This window comes from Hyperolius riggenbachi, chromosome 12 (genome assembly GCF_040937935.1).
Source record: "Hyperolius riggenbachi isolate aHypRig1 chromosome 12, aHypRig1.pri, whole genome shotgun sequence".
Classification (NCBI taxonomy): Eukaryota; Metazoa; Chordata; class Amphibia; order Anura; family Hyperoliidae; genus Hyperolius; species Hyperolius riggenbachi.
Window position 1 is genome coordinate 225,202,690 of NC_090657.1, and position 19,909 is coordinate 225,222,598.

At 55.9% G+C, this 19,909-nt stretch overlaps 1 long non-coding RNA gene and 4 other non-coding genes across 5 annotated transcripts; all 5 read right to left on the reverse strand.

Moving 5' to 3' along the window:
* Window positions 1-589: 589 nt before the first annotated feature.
* LOC137542268 (uncharacterized) lies at window positions 590-6,957 on the reverse strand. Its single transcript, XR_011025390.1, has 6 exons — window positions 6,800-6,957; window positions 5,353-5,405; window positions 4,521-4,566; window positions 4,277-4,307; window positions 1,494-1,593; window positions 590-732 (listed from the first exon to the last, which is right to left on the reverse strand). It is a non-coding gene; the product is annotated as an uncharacterized lncRNA (long non-coding RNA).
* LOC137542626 (small nucleolar SNORD12/SNORD106) lies at window positions 934-1,021 on the reverse strand. The gene has a single exon (XR_011025503.1). It is a non-coding gene; the product is annotated as a small nucleolar SNORD12/SNORD106 (small nucleolar RNA).
* On the reverse strand, window positions 1,803-1,893 carry LOC137542625 (small nucleolar SNORD12/SNORD106). Its single transcript, XR_011025502.1, has one exon. It is a non-coding gene; the product is annotated as a small nucleolar SNORD12/SNORD106 (small nucleolar RNA).
* LOC137542627 (small nucleolar SNORD12/SNORD106) lies at window positions 4,370-4,453 on the reverse strand. The gene has a single exon (XR_011025504.1). It is a non-coding gene; the product is annotated as a small nucleolar SNORD12/SNORD106 (small nucleolar RNA).
* Window positions 5,030-5,117, reverse strand: LOC137542624 (small nucleolar SNORD12/SNORD106). The gene has a single exon (XR_011025501.1). It is a non-coding gene; the product is annotated as a small nucleolar SNORD12/SNORD106 (small nucleolar RNA).
* Window positions 6,958-19,909: the final 12,952 nt, after the last annotated feature.

Genomic DNA, 19,909 nt, shown 5'->3' on the forward strand with positions numbered 1-19,909 from the left:
GAGTTCTAATCGCAAAGCCCTTAGTAATGTACTGCTAGTGGGTTCCAGGACTGTGTTAAAGTAAGAGAAAGACTCCCCAGCCCAGGTCACTGGTAGAGAGGGGAACATACTATTAGGATGGAGGATATGCGCCAATAATTCTTGTTGGTTGATAAATTTGTGGAAGTTTGACCAAGGCCACACTGTGGGCAGCATAGATGGGGCATGAGCCCGCACCATGAGTGGGGGAGGCATATGAGGGGCCACACCATGGGCAGGGAGGGTTTAAGGCCAAACCATAAGGGGGGGGGGACTGGGCAAAAGCCACACTGGGCAGCAGAGAGTGGGCTGAGGCCGTACACCAGGGGCACCCTGCCACCCAGAGATGGGAGTAACCCTTCCTAAAGCCACACCCTGGTGCTGTCAGAGATGGGCGTAACCCTTCCTAAAGCCACACCCTGGTGCCCTGCAAGATGGGGAAACCCGAGGCATGTGCGGTGTACCAAGTGTGATCTGTTGACACAACCGTACCATTTTAGGGTTAGACATTTCATACTAAGACAAGTGTCACCCACAAATTAGCAGAATAATGCAATAAATCCACAGCAAGTTACGGCAAAAAGATTTTATTTAGCTGAAGATCTGCCATGTTTGCCATTTTATAGTGCCAGCATCTTCCATGGTGCTTGTTCCTCCGCTCCAGTTACTCCGCCCCTAGTGATCACTCCGCCCCATGCGATCCCCATTCGGCTCCTGTAGAGATAACATGAATTGTCAGATCACACAGCCACCAGCTCTGATGACACCAATAAGCAGGGGTGGGCCTCCAGTCATGGCTGGGAAAGCAGCAGGCCACTAGATAATAGGGTTGTTTCACACTGGGCCAATAGTCTCACTGCAGGGAAGGGGGTATATAGTGATTTACAGGAGCCTGGACATGACAGAGCTTCAGCACAATCTGTTTCAGACAATCTGGCTTTTTATTTCCATCAACAAGGTCGTTCTGTTGGGGAAAAAAGTTCTGGTCATCATATACAGACTGGTGTGCTGCAAAGAATCCTTACATGGCTGTGGGAGGGGCATACAGCCCATAGGTCATTACTAAAAACAGGAAGTTATGCCAAGCAGGTCAACTCAACAAAAGAGCCGTGCAGGGAGCATGGACATACACATTGGTATGTGGCTGCTGTGATTGGCCAGAGCCCTGCAGATTCTGATCTGAAAACCTAGCATGTGCAAGTCCTATTACCTGCGATTCATGGGCCATACCACTGCAGATCCCACAGGGGAGGCATCTTCTGCCCATAGAGCAGGACAAGCCGACAACCCCAGCACTGCCTAAACTGGTCAGCACCTATAGTGTACCCCTGCGCCAAGATGCCAGGATTGGCTAGCCTCAGTTTCTCTTCCTAGATGGGCCATTTTCTCAGTACTGTTGAGGGGGTTGATCTGTCAGGGGACAAGGGGAGGAGCTTTACTATCAGATAACAGCAGGGGCCTGTCAGATGACTTACCTGCCGATCAGAGCACTGGGGGCACACGGACATGTGATGAGACATGCCAGAGGGCACACGAACATGTGATGAGACATGCCAGAGGGAACACGGATGGACCCTGCAGAGAGTAGAGTTAAGAGTTAGCAAGAAGAATCCACCTCAGAGGACTAGTATTAACTTTATTCATAGGGTAAAAGGCTGCCCCATTCCCTATGTACATCACATGTGTGGAGGAGGAGAGGACATGATAACCCTGGATGTTCTGCCTGCAGCGTATAAGATGGCACACATTGTGCAGGGAAATCAGAAGCTGCCAGACTGCCCAATGCTGATGTATCAGAATAAACTGGCTAAATAGTACCACATGTCACCAGGGTCGCTCTGCCGGGGAAAAAAGTCATTCATCACATACATCAGCAAATGAGACAAGCCAGTGTGCATTCCTGAGACCTGGCACTCCCTCTACACCATGCAGAACATACTGCCCCCCCCCCCCCTCTATAGCAGTGGACAGGCTGCTCCCCCTCCTCCCCATAGTACAGAACATGCTGCTCCCCCTCCTCCCCTCTCCATAGTACAGAACATGCTGCTCCCCCTCCTCCCCATAGTACAGAACATGCTGCTCCCCCTCCTCCCCATAGTACAGAACATGCTGCTCCCCCTCCTCCCCATAGTACAGAACATGCTGCTCCCCCTCCTCCCCATAGTACAGAACATGCTGCTCCCCCTCCTCCCCATAGTACAGAACATGCTGCTCCCCCTCCTCCCCATAGTACAGAACATGCTGCTCCCCCTCCTCCCCATAGTACAGAACATGCTGCTCCCCCTCCTCCCCATAGTACAGAACATGCTGCTCCCCCTCCTCCCCATAGTACAGAACATGCTGCTCCCCCTCCTCCCCATAGTACAGAACATGCTGCTCCCCCTCCTCCCCATAGTACAGAACATGCTGCTCCCCCTCCTCCCTAGTACAGAACATGCTGCTCCCCCTCCTCCCCAGAGTACAGAACATGCTGCTCCCCCTCCTCCCCATAGTACAGAACATGCTGCTCCCCCTCCTCCCCATAGTACAGAACATGCTGCTCCCCCTCCTCCCCATAGTACAGAACATGCTGCTCCCCCTCCTCCCCATAGTACAGAACATGCTGCTCCCCCTCCTCCCCAGAGTACAGAACATGCTGCTCCCCCTCCTCCCCAGAGTACAGAACATGCTGCTCCCCCTCCTCCCCAGAGAACAGAACATGCTGCTCCCCCTCCTCCCCAGAGTACAGAACATGCTGCTCCCCCTCCTCCCCAGAGTACAGAACATGCTGCTCCCCCTCCTCCCCATAGTACAGAACATGCTGCTCCCCCTCCTCCCCATAGTACAGAACATGCTGCTCCCCCTCCTCCCCATAGTACAGAACATGCTGCTCCCCCTCCTCCCCATAGTACAGAACATGCTGCTCCCCCTCCTCCCCATAGTACAGAACATGCTGCTCCCCCTCCTCCCCATAGTACAGAACATGCTGCTCCCCCTCCTCCCCATAGTACAGAACATGCTGCTCCCCCTCCTCCCCATAGTACAGAACATGCTGCTCCCCCTCCTCCCCATAGTACAGAACATGCTGCTCCCCCTCCTCCCCATAGTACAGAACATGCTGCTCCCCCTCCTCCCCATAGTACAGAACATGCTGCTCCCCCTCCTCCCCAGTGTACAGAACATGCTGCTCCCCCTCCTCCCCAGTGTACAGAACATGCTGCTCCCCCTCCTCCCCAGTGTACAGAACATGCTGCTCCCCCTCCTCCCCAGTGTACAGAACATGCTGCTCCCCCTCCTCCCCAGTGTACAGAACATGCTGCTCCCCCTCCTCCCCAGTGTACAGAACATGCTGCTCCCCCTCCTCCCCAGTACAGAACATGCTGCTCCCCCTCCTCCCCAGTACAGAACATGCTGCTCCCCCTCCTCCCTAGTACAGAACATGCTGCTCCCCCTCCTCCCTAGTACAGAACATGCTGCTCCCCCTCCTCCCTAGTACAGAACATGCTGCTCCCCCTCCTCCCTAGTACAGAACATGCTGCTCCCCCTCCTCCCTAGTACAGAACATGCTGCTCCCCCTCCTCCCTAGTACAGAACATGCTGCTCCCCCTCCTCCCTAGTACAGAACATGCTGCTCCCCCTCCTCCCCTCTGCATAGTGCAGAACATGCCCCCCCAGGAGAACATGCTGCTCATCCTCTTCTTTCCCCCCCTCAATAGTACACAAAATATGGGATCGCACACCAGAGAGGTGCTGGGACAAGTAAGGGTCATGCAGAAATATCCAAAAAGGTCAGCACACTCCAGGAATCAAATTCCAGACTTTATTCAGCCAAAGTGACAATTCCATTCCTTACACCAACGATTCCTTTCGAAGCCCCCTTTGTCAAGGCAACAGACAGAATGGTAACCATTCTGTCTGTTGCCTTGACAAAAGGGACCCCCCACGGGGCCCTGAAAGGAATCATTGGTGTAAGGAATGGAATTGTGTGTCACTTTGGCTGAATAAAAAGTCTGGAATTTGATTCCTGGAGGGTGCTGACCTTTTTGGATTTCTCTCCATAATACAGACGATACTGCTCCCCCTCTACTCTCCATAGTACAGAACATGCTGCTCCCCTCCCCCAGGTCCAGGACATGCTGGTAGCAAATCTATCTCTATCTCACAACAGGGACACCTATGCACAGTTCTTTAGGGAATTTGTTTGGATCTGCAGCTAAGGAAATAAGGCTTTTGTATTCAACTCAGTCCATAGAGTACTACAAGTCCCAGCAGCACATACCTGGTTTGGCCATCCCTCCATCAGAAGCCTCCTGTAAGACAAGACAGTGGTGTAAGGCACAGCAGCACACAGACTGGGACAGGGACAGACACTGCGGATGTATCAGACACAACTGGCTAACATTCCATCAACAAGGTCGCTCTGCCGGGGAAAAAATTCCATCATCACAACATCAAAGAGGCCAGAGAGCCAGCTGGAAGAACCACAACTCCCAGCAAGCCCTGCTACATGCAAGATAACTTACCTGGTGCTCCTGCCAATCACATTTTGCAGCTGTGATCCGGTCTGGCCTAAAAGACAGAAAACCTGGGTGAGGGAGGAGCAATGCCGAGGACCCCAAGTTGCACAACATTTATCAGATCATCTGTGCCACCACTGCCACTATGACAGTCCTCTCACTGCTACCTGACCTGGTGCACACTGTCTCTCCCTTCCCCCGCTACCTAACCTGGTGCACACTGTCCCTCCCCTCACTACCTGAGCTGCTGCACACTGTACTGCTCACTGCCCCCCACCCCATACAGGAACTAAACATTACACCATCTCATCCTCACTGCTATGAGACCCGGTGCACACTATACTCTCCTCACTACCAGATCTGGAGCACGCTACACTGCACTACTCACTAACCCCCCCCCCCCCCCAAACTAACACCCCACCCCTCCCCCAGAAGCTGGATGCTACACCAACTCCACGGCCGCTGGACAGAGCTGAGCTAGTTGTAGATGCAATCCACACTAGATGAGTAGTGCTGCCGATGTGTCAGACAAACTGGCATATAAGCTCCAGTCAACAGGGTCGCTCTGCTGGGGAAAAAAGTTCTGTCATCACGCACATCAGCACCACACGTTCCATGTTTGTAATATGTCCATGCCACTACATGGATCATATATCTACACAACCAAGAAATGAGGTCTCTGCAACAGCCTGCAAGTGCCCTGATCTGATGTCTTCTGTGGGAGGGGCCATACTATGCTCCTCCCTGATACTCTGCAGGGGAGGCGCTATACTCTACAGGGGAGGTGCCTAGAAACACATGGTCCTTAGGACACAGGAAGAGACTGGTCACCACTTACCAGCAGAGGAGTGAGCAGTGCCAGGCCTGGTCCTACTGGTTTCTTCTCACTGTCTGAGAAAATAAAACAGAAAGCAATTAGCTAATGGACAAGTAAGGCCTGTTCTGACTTAATAACCTACTCGTCGAATCAGCCTACATTCACTATCAAACGTATACCAGGAGGGTTAGGGGAGGGGATAGTAAAAGTCTATGGGATGAAGGCTGATTCGACGAGTAGGTTAAAGTGTTGGAGCAAAGCCATTCATAGACTACATATCTCAGCATGCATGGCAGCAGCTGCATATCTCTGCAAGGACTACAAACTACAGCAGCAGCGGCAGTGACAGACAAGATGGCAGCCTGCATAAAACAAGGGGCTAAAGTCCTGTACACACACTAGATTAAAGTCAGCTGAGGCCAATAATCTAGCCTGTGTTAGCAGCCACCCAAGCGGATCAGCTCAGCAAAGGCCAATAGCTTTGTACACAGTAGTAGATGTAGTACCTGGCAGGGCCAGACAGGGGAGCCCCGTATTATACACAGTAATAGATGTAGTACTGGGCAGGGCCAGGTGGGGGAGCTCTGTGCCATGTACAGTAATAGGGGGATGTAGTACCAGGTGGGGGGAGCTCTGCATTATACACAGTAATAGATGTAGTAACAGGCAGGGGAGCCCTGCACTATGTACAGTAACAGCGACTGTAGTACCGGGCAGGGGAGATCTGCGCTATGTACATAATAGGAGATGTAGAACTGGGCATGGCCAGGCGGGGAGCTCCTTGCTATGCACAGCAATATGAATGTAGTACCAGGCAAGGCCAGGCAGGGGAGCTCCGCATTATATGTACACTAATAGGAAATGTAGTACCAGGTACGGGAGATCCGTACTATGCACAGTAATGGGGGATGTAGTACCAGGCAAGGCCAGGCGGGGGAGCTCCACGCTATGCACAGTAATAGGTGATGTAGTACTGGGCAGGGCCAGGCGGGGGAGCTCCCCGCTATGTGCAGGAATAGTGGATGTAGTACCGGTCAGGGCCAGACGAGGGAGCTCCGCGCTATGCACAGCAATAGGGGATGTAATACCGGGCAGGGCCAGGCGAGGGAGCTCCGCACTATGCACAGCAATAGGGGATGTAATACCGGGCAGGACCAGGCGGGGGAGCTCCGCGCTATGCACAGTAATAGTGGATGCAGTACCGGGCAGGGCCAGGCGAGGGAGCTCTGCACTATGTACAGTAATAGGTGATGTAGTACCGGGCAGGGCCAGGCGGGGGTGCTCTGCACTACGTACAGTAATAGGGGATGTAGTACAGGGCCAGGCGCCCTGTAATAGGGGATGTAGTACCGGGCAGGGACAGGCGAGGGAGCTCCGCGCTATGCACAGTAATAGGGGATGTAGTACCGGGCAGGGCCAGGCGAGGGAGCTCCGCGCTATTGTGCACACAAACAGAACAAATATATACCGAATAATCTCGCTCGGTCACGTCACGGCAGCGGCTCGGCACTGGGGAGGAGTCTCGGGACGGCACATGGCAGGGGCACCAGTGGGGTGAGAGCTCTCGGGTCACCCATCCTCACTCGCCGTTGCTATACGAGGAAAGACAGTATGGCGGCTGCGCTCAGCTTTATATAGCGCATCCTGCGCATGCGCGCCCGCCTCCTACAAGAAGCGCAACCCCCGCCCATTACTTGCTTCTAATCTACACGTGGTGCACTGAGGGCGCTTCCGGGAACTCCAATTCTCATGTCGGCTATACAACAGGGGTATTTCATGAAACGTGATTGGCAGGGGAGCGCTATACGAGTAGTCCATAACACAATGGAGGGGTACTATGCAGGGGTATTATATGCAACATGTGGGGGGGGGGGTGGTATAGGAATATTCTGTGTAAGATATAGGGGGTACAGGAGTATTCCATGTAACATAGGGGGTGTACAGGAGTGGTCTATGTATGATGGAATAGATAACCTTAAACCACACTGCCTTTGTACAGTACAGTACTGTACTATCACCTCTTGTTCCCCTCTATTCCTGTAGAGTGTAAGCTCACAAGGGCAGGACTCTCACCCTTTTGTTATACATTTTGATCATGTTACATTTGTCACTATAATTGCCAATTATGTATATATTTTGTATATATCATTGTATTATTATGTACAACACTCGGGATATATACAAGGATATTTTGTGTAAAGGGGAGGGAGCTTACTGGGATGTACATTATTTGCAGCCAACACAATGTACAAGATATGAGATACAATGCTGATTGGTGTCGCAGAGGGTACAGTAGTGTGGCAGTGGGTACAGGAGTGTGGCAGAGGGTGCATAGTGTGGCAGTGGGTACAGGAGTGTGGCAGAGGGTACAGGAGTGTGACAGTGGGTGCAGGAGTGTGGCAGAGGGTACAGGAGTGTGGCAGTGGGTACAGCAGTGTGGCAGTGGGTACAGGAATGTGGCAGAGGGTACAGGAATGTGGCAGTGGGTGCAGGAGTGTGGCAGTGGGTGCAGGAGTGTGGCAGAGGGTACAGGAGTGTGGCAGTGGGTGCAGGAGTGTGGCAGTGGGTACAGGAGTGTGGCAGAGGATACAGGAGTGTGTCAGTGGGTACAGGACTGTGTCAGTGGGTACAGGAGTGTGGCAGAGGATACAAGATGGTGGCAGTAAGTACAGGAGTGTGGCAGTGGGTGCAGAAGTGTGTTAGTCTGTACAGGAGTGTGGCAGTGGTTGCAGGAGTGTGGCAGAGAGCACAGCAGTGTGGCAGAGGGTGCAGGAGTGTGGCAGAGGGTACAGCAGTGTGGCAGTGTGTACAGGAGTTTGGCAGAGAGTACAGGAGTGTGGCAGAGGGTACAGGAGTGTAGCAGAGGGTGCAGGAGTGTGGCAGTGGGTACAGGAGTGTGGCAGTGGGTACAGGAGTGTGGCAGTGGGTACAGGAGTGTGGCAGAGGGTACAGGAGTGTGGCAGAGGGTACAGGAGTGTGGCAGAGGATACAGGAGTGTGGCAGAGGATACAGGAGTGTGGCAGAGGATACAGGAGTGTGGCAGAGGGTACAGGAGTGTGGCAGTGGGTGCAGGAGTGTGGCAGAGGGTACAGGAGTGTGGCAGAGGGTACAGGAGTGTGGCAGAGGATACAGGAGTGTGGCAGAGGATACAGGAGTGTGGCAGAGGGTGCAGGAGTGTGGCAGTGGGTGCAGGAGTGTGGCAGAGGGTACAGGAGTGTGGCAGAGGGTACAGGAGTGTGGCAGAGGATACAGGAGTGTGGCAGAGGATACAGGAGTGTGGCAGAGGATACAGGAGTGTGGCAGAGGGTACAGGAGTGTGGCAGTGAGTAGAGGATACAGGAGTGTGGCAGAGGATACAGGAGTGTGGCAGAGGATACAGGAGTGTGGCAGAGGGTACAGGAGTGTGGCAGAGGGTACAGGAGTGTGGCAGAGGGTACAGGAGTGTGGCAGAGAGTACTGAAGTGTGGTAGAGGGTGCAGCAGTGTGGTAGAGGGTACAGCAGTGTGGCAGTGGGTGCAGGAGTGTGGCAGTGGGTGCAGGAGTGTGGCAGTGGGTGCAGGAGTGTGGCAGTGGGAGCAGGAGTGTGGCAGAGGGTGCAGGAGTGTGGCAGAGGGTGCAGGAGTGTGGCAGTGGGTACAGGAGTGTGGCAGAGAATACAGGAGTGTGTCAGTGGGTACAGGACTGTGTCAGTGGGTACAGGAGTGTCGCAGAGGATACAGGAGGGTGGCAGTAAGTACAGGAGTGTGGCAGTGGGTGCAGGAGTGTGGCAGAGGATGCAGAAGTGTGTTAGTCTGTACAGGAGTGTGGCAGTGGTTGCAGGAGTGTGGCAGAGAGCACAGCAGTGTGGCAGAGGGTACAGGAGGGTGGCAGAGGATACAGCAGTGTGGCAGTGGGTACAGGAGTGTGGCAGAGGATACAGCAGTGTGGCAGAGGATACAGCAGTGTGGCAGTGGGTACAGGAGTGTGGCAGAGGGTACAGGAGTGTGGCAGAGGGTGCAGGAGTGTGGCAGAGGGTGCAGGAGTGTGGTAGTGGGTACAGGAGTGTGGCAGTGGGTGCAGCAATGTGGCAGTGGGTACAGGAGTTTGGCAGAGAGTACAGGAGTGTGGCAGAGGATACAGGAGTGTGGCAGTGGGTACAGGAGTGTGGCAGAGGGTACAGGAGTGTGGCAGAGAGTACAGGAGTGTGGCAGAGAGTACAGGAGTGTGGCAGAGAGTACAGGAGTGTGGCAGAGGGTACAGGAGTGTGGCAGAGGGTACAGGAGTGTGGCAGTGAGTACAGGAGTGTGGCAGTGGCTACAGGAGTGTGGCAGTGGCTACAGGAGTGTGGCAGTGAGTACAGGAGTGTGGCAGTGGGTACAGGAGTGTGGCAGTGAGTACAGGAGTGTGGCAGAGGGTACAGGAGTGTGGCAGAGGGTACAGGAGTGTGGCAGAGGGTACAGGAGTGTGGCAGAGGGTACAGGAGTGTGGCAGTGGCTACAGGAGTGTGGCAGTGGCTACAGGAGTGTGGCAGTGGCTACAGGAGTGTGGCAGTGGGTGCAGCAATGTGGCACTGGTTACAGGAGGGTGGCACTGGGTACAGGAGGGTGGCAGAGGATACAGGAGGGTGGCAGAGGGTACAGGTGGGTGGCAGAGGATACAGGAGTGTGGCAGAGAGTACAGGAGTGTGGCAGAGAGTACAGGAGTGTGGCAGTGGGTACAGCAGTGTGGCAGAGGGTACAGGAGGGTGGCAGAGGATACAGGAGGGTGGCAGTGAGTACAGAAGTGTGGCAGTGAGTACAGGAGTGTGGCAGTGGGTACAGCAGTGTGGCAGAGGGTACAGGAATGTGGCAGTGGGTACAGGAGGGTGGCAGAGGATACAGGAGGGTAGCAGTGGGTACAGGAGTGTGGCAGAGGATACAGGAGGGTGGCAGTGAGTACAGGAGTGTGACAGAGAGTACAGGAGTGTGGCAGTGGGTACAGGAATATGGCAGAGGGTACAGGAGGGTGGCAGAGGATACAGGAAAGTGGCAGAGGATACAGCAGTGTGGCAGAGGATACAGCAGTGTGGCAGTGGGTACAGGAGTGTGGCAGAGGGTGCAGGAGTGTGGCAGAGGGTGCAGGAGTGTGGCAGAGGGTGCAGGAGTGTGGCAGAGGGTGCAGGAGTGTGGTAGTGGGTGCAGCAATGTGGCAGTGGGTACAGGAGTTTGGCAGAGAGTACAGGAGTGTGGCAGAGGATACAGGAGTGTGGCAGTGGGTACAGGAGCGTGGCAGAGGGTACAGGAGTGTGGCAGAGGGTACAGGAGTGTGGCAGAGGGTACAGGAGTGTGGCAGTGAGTACAGGAGTGTGGCAGTGGGTACAGGAGTGTGGCAGTGGGTGCAGCAATGTGGCAGAGGGTACAGGAGTGTGGCACTGGTTACAGGAGGGTGGCACTGGGTACAGGAGGGTGGCAGAGGATACAGGAGGGTGGCAGAGGGTACAGGAGGGTGGCAGAGGATACAGGAGGGTGGCAGTGAGTACAGGAGTGTGGCAGAGAGTACAGGAGTGTGGCAGTGGGTACAGCAGTGTGGCAGAGGGTACAGGAGGGTGGCAGAGGATACAGGAGGGTGGCAGTGAGTACAGGAGTGTGGCAGTGAGTACAGGAGTGTGGCAGTGGGTACAGCAGTGTGGCAGAGGGTACAGGAATGTGGCAGTGGGTACAGGAGGGTGGCAGAGGATACAGGAGGGTAGCAGTGGGTACAGGAGTGTGGTAGAGGATACAGGAGGGTGGCAGTGGGTACAGGAATGTGGCAGAGGGTACAGGAGGGTGGCAGTGGGTACAGGAGTGTGGCAGAGGGTGCATAGTGTGGCAGTGGGTACAGGAGTGTGGCAGAGGGTACAGGAGTGTGACAGTGGGTGCAGGAGTGTGGCAGAGGGTACAGGAGTGTGGCAGTGGGTACAGCAGTGTGGCAGTGGGTACAGGAATGTGGCAGAGGGTACAGGAATGTGGCAGTGGGTGCAGGAGTGTGGCAGTGGGTGCAGGAGTGTGGCAGTGGGTGCAGGAGTGTGGCAGAGGGTACAGGAGTGTGGCAGTGGGTGCAGGAGTGTGGCAGTGGGTACAGGAGTGTGGCAGAGGATACAGGAGTGTGTCAGTGGGTACAGGACTGTGTCAGTGGGTACAGGAGTGTGGCAGAGGATACAAGATGGTGGCAGTAAGTACAGGAGTGTGGCAGTGGGTGCAGAAGTGTGTTAGTCTGTACAGGAGTGTGGCAGTGGTTGCAGGAGTGTGGCAGAGAGCACAGCAGTGTGGCAGAGGGTGCAGGAGTGTGGCAGAGGGTACAGCAGTGTGGCAGTGTGTACAGGAGTTTGGCAGAGAGTACAGGAGTGTGGCAGAGGGTACAGGAGTGTAGCAGAGGGTGCAGGAGTGTGGCAGTGGGTACAGGAGTGTGGCAGTGGGTACAGGAGTGTGGCAGTGGGTACAGGAGTGTGGCAGAGGGTACAGGAGTGTGGCAGAGGGTACAGGAGTGTGGCAGAGGGTACAGGAGTGTGGCAGAGGATACAGGAGTGTGGCAGAGGATACAGGAGTGTGGCAGAGGGTACAGGAGTGTGGCAGTGGGTGCAGGAGTGTGGCAGAGGGTACAGGAGTGTGGCAGAGGGTACAGGAGTGTGGCAGAGGATACAGGAGTGTGGCAGAGGATACAGGAGTGTGGCAGAGGATACAGGAGTGTGGCAGAGGGTGCAGGAGTGTGGCAGTGGGTGCAGGAGTGTGGCAGAGGGTACAGGAGTGTGGCAGAGGATACAGGAGTGTGGCAGAGGATACAGGAGTGTGGCAGAGGATACAGGAGTGTGGCAGAGGGTACAGGAGTGTGGCAGTGAGTAGAGGATACAGGAGTGTGGCAGAGGATACAGGAGTGTGGCAGAGGATACAGGAGTGTGGCAGAGGGTACAGGAGTGTGGCAGAGGGTACAGGAGTGTGGCAGAGGGTACAGGAGTGTGGCAGAGAGTACTGAAGTGTGGTAGAGGGTGCAGCAGTGTGGTAGAGGGTACAGCAGTGTGGCAGTGGGTGCAGGAGTGTGGCAGTGGGTGCAGGAGTGTGGCAGTGGGTGCAGGAGTGTGGCAGTGGGAGCAGGAGTGTGGCAGAGGGTGCAGGAGTGTGGCAGAGGGTGCAGGAGTGTGGCAGTGGGTACAGGAGTGTGGCAGAGAATACAGGAGTGTGTCAGTGGGTACAGGACTGTGTCAGTGGGTACAGGAGTGTCGCAGAGGATACAGGAGGGTGGCAGTAAGTACAGGAGTGTGGCAGTGGGTGCAGGAGTGTGGCAGAGGATGCAGAAGTGTGTTAGTCTGTACAGGAGTGTGGCAGTGGTTGCAGGAGTGTGGCAGAGAGCACAGCAGTGTGGCAGAGGGTACAGGAGGGTGGCAGAGGATACAGCAGTGTGGCAGTGGGTACAGGAGTGTGGCAGAGGATACAGCAGTGTGGCAGAGGATACAGCAGTGTGGCAGTGGGTACAGGAGTGTGGCAGAGGGTACAGGAGTGTGGCAGAGGGTGCAGGAGTGTGGCAGAGGGTGCAGGAGTGTGGTAGTGGGTACAGGAGTGTGGCAGTGGGTGCAGCAATGTGGCAGTGGGTACAGGAGTTTGGCAGAGAGTACAGGAGTGTGGCAGAGGATACAGGAGTGTGGCAGTGGGTACAGGAGTGTGGCAGAGGGTACAGGAGTGTGGCAGAGAGTACAGGAGTGTGGCAGAGAGTACAGGAGTGTGGCAGAGGGTACAGGAGTGTGGCAGAGGGTACAGGAGTGTGGCAGTGAGTACAGGAGTGTGGCAGTGGCTACAGGAGTGTGGCAGTGGCTACAGGAGTGTGGCAGTGAGTACAGGAGTGTGGCAGTGGGTACAGGAGTGTGGCAGTGGGTACAGGAGTGTGGCAGAGGGTACAGGAGTGTGGCAGAGGGTACAGGAGTGTGGCAGAGGGTACAGGAGTGTGGCAGAGGGTACAGGAGTGTGGCAGTGGCTACAGGAGTGTGGCAGTGGCTACAGGAGTGTGGCAGTGGCTACAGGAGTGTGGCAGTGGGTGCAGCAATGTGGCACTGGTTACAGGAGGGTGGCACTGGGTACAGGAGGGTGGCAGAGGATACAGGAGGGTGGCAGAGGGTACAGGTGGGTGGCAGAGGATACAGGAGTGTGGCAGAGAGTACAGGAGTGTGGCAGAGAGTACAGGAGTGTGGCAGTGGGTACAGCAGTGTGGCAGAGGGTACAGGAGGGTGGCAGAGGATACAGGAGGGTGGCAGTGAGTACAGAAGTGTGGCAGTGAGTACAGGAGTGTGGCAGTGGGTACAGCAGTGTGGCAGAGGGTACAGGAATGTGGCAGTGGGTACAGGAGGGTGGCAGAGGATACAGGAGGGTAGCAGTGGGTACAGGAGTGTGGCAGAGGATACAGGAGGGTGGCAGTGAGTACAGGAGTGTGACAGAGAGTACAGGAGTGTGGCAGTGGGTACAGGAATATGGCAGAGGGTACAGGAGGGTGGCAGAGGATACAGGAAAGTGGCAGAGGATACAGCAGTGTGGCAGAGGATACAGCAGTGTGGCAGTGGGTACAGGAGTGTGGCAGAGGGTGCAGGAGTGTGGCAGAGGGTGCAGGAGTGTGGCAGAGGGTGCAGGAGTGTGGCAGAGGGTGCAGGAGTGTGGTAGTGGGTGCAGCAATGTGGCAGTGGGTACAGGAGTTTGGCAGAGAGTACAGGAGTGTGGCAGAGGATACAGGAGTGTGGCAGTGGGTACAGGAGCGTGGCAGAGGGTACAGGAGTGTGGCAGAGGGTACAGGAGTGTGGCAGAGGGTACAGGAGTGTGGCAGTGAGTACAGGAGTGTGGCAGTGGGTACAGGAGTGTGGCAGTGGGTGCAGCAATGTGGCAGAGGGTACAGGAGTGTGGCACTGGTTACAGGAGGGTGGCACTGGGTACAGGAGGGTGGCAGAGGATACAGGAGGGTGGCAGAGGGTACAGGAGGGTGGCAGAGGATACAGGAGGGTGGCAGTGAGTACAGGAGTGTGGCAGAGAGTACAGGAGTGTGGCAGTGGGTACAGCAGTGTGGCAGAGGGTACAGGAGGGTGGCAGAGGATACAGGAGGGTGGCAGTGAGTACAGGAGTGTGGCAGTGAGTACAGGAGTGTGGCAGTGGGTACAGCAGTGTGGCAGAGGGTACAGGAATGTGGCAGTGGGTACAGGAGGGTGGCAGAGGATACAGGAGGGTAGCAGTGGGTACAGGAGTGTGGTAGAGGATACAGGAGGGTGGCAGTGGGTACAGGAATGTGGCAGAGGGTACAGGAGGGTGGCAGTGGGTACAGGAGGTGGCAGTGAGTACAGGAGTGTGGCAGAGAGTACAGGAGTGTGGCAGTGGGTACAGCAGTGTGGCAGAGGGTACAGGAATGTGGCAGAGGGTACAGGAGGGTGGCAGAGGGTACAGGAGGGTGGCAGAGGATACAGGAGGGTGGCAGTGGGTACAGGAGTGTGGCAGTGGGTACAGGAGGGTGGCAGAGGATACAGGAGGGTGGCAGAGGGTACAGGAGGGTGGCAGTGAGTACAGGAGGGTGGCAGAGAGTACAGGAGTGTGGCAGAGGATACAGGAGGGTGGCAGTGGGTACAGGAGTGTGGCAGTGAGGACACGTGTGTGGCAGTGGGTACAGGAGGGTGGCAGAGGATACAGGAGTGTGGCAGAGAGTACAAGAGGGTGGCAGAGAGTACAAGAGGGTGGCAGAGGGTACAGGAGGTTGGCAGAGGATACAGGAGGGTGGCAGTGGGTGCAGGAGTGTGGCAGAGAGTACAGGAGTGTGGCACTGGGTACAGGAGGGTGGCAGAGGGTACAGGAGGGTGGCAGAGGATACAGGAGGGTGGCAGTGGGTACAGGAGTGTGGCAGTGAGTACAGGAGTGTGGCAGTGAGTACAGGAGGGTGGCAGAGGGTACAGGAGGGTGGCAGAGGATACAGGAGGGTGGCAGTGGGTGCAGGAGTGTGGCAGTGAGTACAGGAGTGTGGCAGTGAGTACAGGAGTGTGGCAAAGAGTACAGGAGTGTGGCACAGGATACAGGAGGGTGGCAGTGGGTACAGGAGTGTGGCAGAGAGTACAGGAGTGTGGCAGAGAGTACAGGAGGGTGGCAGAGAGTACAGGAGGGTGGCAGAGAGTACAGGAGGGTGGCAGTGGGTACAGGAGTGTGGCAGTGAGTACAGGAGTGTGGCCGTGAGTACAGGAGTGTGGCAGAGGGTACAGGAGGGTGGCAGAGGGTACAGGAGGGTTGCAGTGGGTGCAGGAGGGTGGCAGTGGGTGCAGGAGTGTGGCAGTGAGTACAGGAGTGTGGCAGAGAGTACAGGAGTGTGGCAGAGAGTACAGGAGTGTGGCACAGGATACAGGAGGGTGGCAGTGGGTACAGGAGTGTGGCAGTGAGTACAGGAGTGTGGCAGAGAGTACAGGAGTGTGGCAGAGAGTACAGGAGGGTGGCAGAGGGTACAGGAGGGTGGCAGAGGATACAGGACGTTAGCAGTGGGTGCAGGAGTGTGGCAGAGAGTACAGGAGCGTGGCAGAGAGTACAGGAGCGTGGCAGAGAGTACAGGAGTGTGGCAGAGGGTACAGGAGTGTGGCAGAGGGTACAGGAGTGTGGCAGAGGGTACAGGAGTGTGGCAGAGGGTACAGGAGTGTGGCAGAGAGTACAAGAGGGTGGCAGAGGGTACAGGAGGGTGGCAGAGGATACAGGAGGGTGGCAGTGGGTGCAGGAGTGTGGCAGTGAGTACAGGAGGGTGGCAGAGGGTACAGGAGGGTGGCAGAGGATACAGGAGTGTGGCAGTGGGTGCAGGAGTGTGGCAGAGAGTACAGGAGTGTGGCAGAGAGTACAGGAGTGTGGCACTGGGTACAGGAGGGTGGCAGAGGGTACAGGAGGGTGGCAGAGGATACAGGAGGGTGGCAGTGGGTACAGGAGTGTGGCAGTGAGTACAGGAGTGTGGCAGAGGGTACAGGAGGGTGGCAGAGGATACAGGAGGGTGGCAGTGGGTACAGGAGTGTGGCAGTGAGTACAGGTGTGTGGCAGTGGGTACAGGAGGGTGGCAGTGAGTACAGGAGTGTGGCAGAGAGTACAGGAGGGTGGCAGAGAGTACAGGAGGGTGGCAGAGGGTACAGGAGGGTGGCAGAGGATACAGGAGGGTGGCAGTGGGTGCAGGAGTGTGGCAGAGAGTACAGGAGTGTGGCACTGGGTACAGGAGGGTGGCAGAGGGTACAGGAGGGTGGCAGAGGGTACAGGAGGGTGGCAGTGGGTGCAGGAGTGTGGCAGAGAGTACAGGAGTGTGGCAGAGAGTACAGGAGTGTGGCAGAGAGTACAGGAGGGTGGCAGAGGGTACAGGAGGGTGGCAGAGGATACAGGAGGGTGGCAGTGGGTGCAGGAGTGTGGCAGTGAGTACAGGAGTGTGGCAGTGAGTACAGGAGTGTGGCAGAGAGTACAGGAGTGTGGCACAGGATACAGGAGGGTGGCAGTGGGTACAGGAGTGTGGCAGTGAGTACAGGAGTGTGGCAGAGAGTACAGGAGGGTGGCAGAGGATACAGGAGTGTGGCAGTGGGTACAGGAGTGTGGCAGTGAGTACAGGAGGGTGGCAGAGGATACAGGAGTGTGGCAGAGAGTACAGGAGGGTGGCAGAGGGTACAGGAGGGTGGCAGAGGATACAGGAGGGTGGCAGAGGATACAGGAGGGTGGCAGTGGGTGCAGGAGTGTGGCAGAGAGTACAGGAGTGTGGCAGAGGGTACAGGAGGGTGGCAGAGGGTACAGGAGGGTGGCAGAGGATACAGGAGTGTGGCAGTGGGTACAGGAGTGTGGCAGTGGGTACAGGAGTGTGGCAGTGGGTACAGGAGTGTGGCAGTGGGTACAGGAGTGTGCCACAGGGTACAGGAGGGTGGCAGAGGGTACAGGAGGGTGGCAGAGGGTACAGGAGTGTGGCACAGGATACAGGAGGGTGGCAGTGGGTACAGGAGTGTGGCAGTGAGTACAGGAGTGTGGCAGTGAGTACAGGAGGGTGGCAGAGAGTACAGGAGGGTGGCAGAGGGTACAGGAGTGTGGCACAGGATACAGGAGGGTGGCAGTGGGTACAGGAGTGTGGCAGTGAGTACAGGAGTGTGGCAGAGAGTACAGGAGGGTGGCAGAGGATACAGGAGGGTGGCAGAGGATACAGGAGGGTGGCAGTGGGTACAGGAATGTGGCAGTGAGTACAGGAGTGTGGCAGTGAGTACAGGAGTGTGGCAGTGGGTACAGGAGTGTGGCAGAGGGTACAGGAGGGTGGCAGTGGGTACAGGGGTGTGGCAGTGAGTACAGGAGTGTGGCAGTGAGTACAGGAGTGTGGCAGTGGGTGCAGGAGTGTGGCAGAGAGTACAGGAGTGTGGCAGAGAGTACAGGAGTGTGGCAGAGGATACAGGAGTGTGGCAGTGAGTACAGGAGTGTGGCAGTGAGTACAGGAGTGTGGCAGTGAGTACAGGAGGGTGGCAGTGGGTGCAGGAGTGTGGCAGAGAGTACAGGAGGGTGGCAGTGGGTGCAGGAGTGTGGCAGAGAGTACAGGAGTGTGGCAGAGAGTACAGGAGTGTGGCAGTGAGTACAGGAGTGTGGCAGTGGCTACAGCAGTTTGGCAGAGGGTACAGGAATGTGGCAGAGGGTACAGGAATGTGGCAGTGGGTACAGGAATGTGGCAGAGGGTACAGGAATGTGGCAGAGGGTACAGGAATGTGGCAGAGAGTACTGGAGTGTGGCAGAGGGTACAGGAATGTGGCAGAGAGTACTGGAGTGTGGCAGAGGGTACAGGAATGTGGCAGAGGGTACAGGAATGTGGCAGAGAGTACTGGAGTGTGGCAGAGGGTACAGGAATGTGGCAGAGAGTACTGGAGTGTGGCAGTGGGTACAGGAATGTGGCAGTGGGTACAGGAATGTGGCAGAGGGTACAGGAATGTGGCAGAGAGTACTGGAGTGTGGCAGTGGGTACAGGAATGTGGCAGTGGGTACAGGAATGTGGCAGAGGGTGCAGGAATGTGGCAGAGGGTGCAGGAGTGTGGCAGAGAGTACAGGAGTGTGGCAGAGAGTACAGGAGTGTGGCAGTGAGTACAGGAGTGTGGCAGTGGCTACAGCAGTTTGGCAGAGGGTACAGGAATGTGGCAGAGGGTACAGGAATGTGGCAGTGGGTACAGGAATGTGGCAGAGGGTACAGGAATGTGGCAGAGGGTACAGGAATGTGGCAGAGAGTACTGGAGTGTGGCAGAGGGTACAGGAATGTGGCAGAGAGTACTGGAGTGTGGCAGAGGGTACAGGAATGTGGCAGAGGGTACAGGAATGTGGCAGAGAGTACTGGAGTGTGGCAGAGGGTACAGGAATGTGGCAGAGAGTACTGGAGTGTGGCAGTGGGTACAGGAATGTGGCAGTGGGTACAGGAATGTGGCAGAGGGTACAGGAATGTGGCAGAGAGTACTGGAGTGTGGCAGAGTGTACAGGAGGGTGGCAGTGGGTACAGCAGTGTGGCAGTGGAAGTATAGGGAGATCTGGTCAGTGGAATGCCGAGAGCTGGGCGAGTAATCTCTCATTTACACTCCACTCGGGACTCTGCATAGATAAGGTGGGAGGGAGGGACTTGGGTAGGGGAGTGTGCCTGCAGTGCTTTGTGGTAAATCCAGCACTGTCTACAACTTATGGAGAAGCATGTGATCAGTTTGGTCAGGTGATGGATAGGTCAGTCTCTGATTCGCTAGTCTTCATCATGTGCTAAAGCAGGATGTGATCACAGCAAATCCGAGCTTTGCAAATCTATCAGCTGATCAAAGAAATCACATGCATGAGACATGACCGGCGGTACGACAAGAGGGGTACACTTTACATATTTTGTTTTTCAATTAAAGCGGAACTAAACTAAGAACTTCCTCTCTGATCTAAAAGATATGTAAAAGCATAATAACCTTTAAACAAAAAACATGTTCTTTTTACAGTCAATACAAATCCCAAAATAAATCTGCACTGCTTCTACTTCCTGATTGTGTGGCAGTGAGTACAGGAGTGTGGCAGTGAGTACAGGAGGGTGGCAGAGGGTACAGGAGTGTGGCAGAGAGTACAGGAGTGTGGCAGAGAGTACAGGAGTGTGGCACTGGGTACAGGAGGGTGGCAGAGGGTACAGGAGGGTGGCAGAGGATACAGGAGGGTGGCAGTGGGTACAGGAGTGTGGCAGTGAGTACAGGAGTGTGGCAGAGGGTACAGGAGGGTGGCAGAGGATACAGGAGGGTGGCAGTGGGTACAGGAGTGTGGCAGTGAGTACAGGTGTGTGGCAGTGGGTACAGGAGGGTGGCAGTGAGTACAGGAGGGTGGCAGAGAGTACAGGAGGGTGGCAGAGAGTACAGGAGGGTGGCAGAGGGTACAGGAGGGTGGCAGTGGATACAGGAGGGTGGCAGTGGGTGCAGGAGTGTGGCAGAGAGTACAGGAGTGTGGCACTGGGTACAGGAGGGTGGCAGAGGGTACAGGAGGGTGGCAGAGGATACAGGAGGGTGGCAGTGGGTGCAGGAGTGTGGCAGAGAGTACAGGGGTGTGGCAGAGAGTACAGGAGGGTGGCAGAGGGTACAGGAGGGTGGCAGAGGATACAG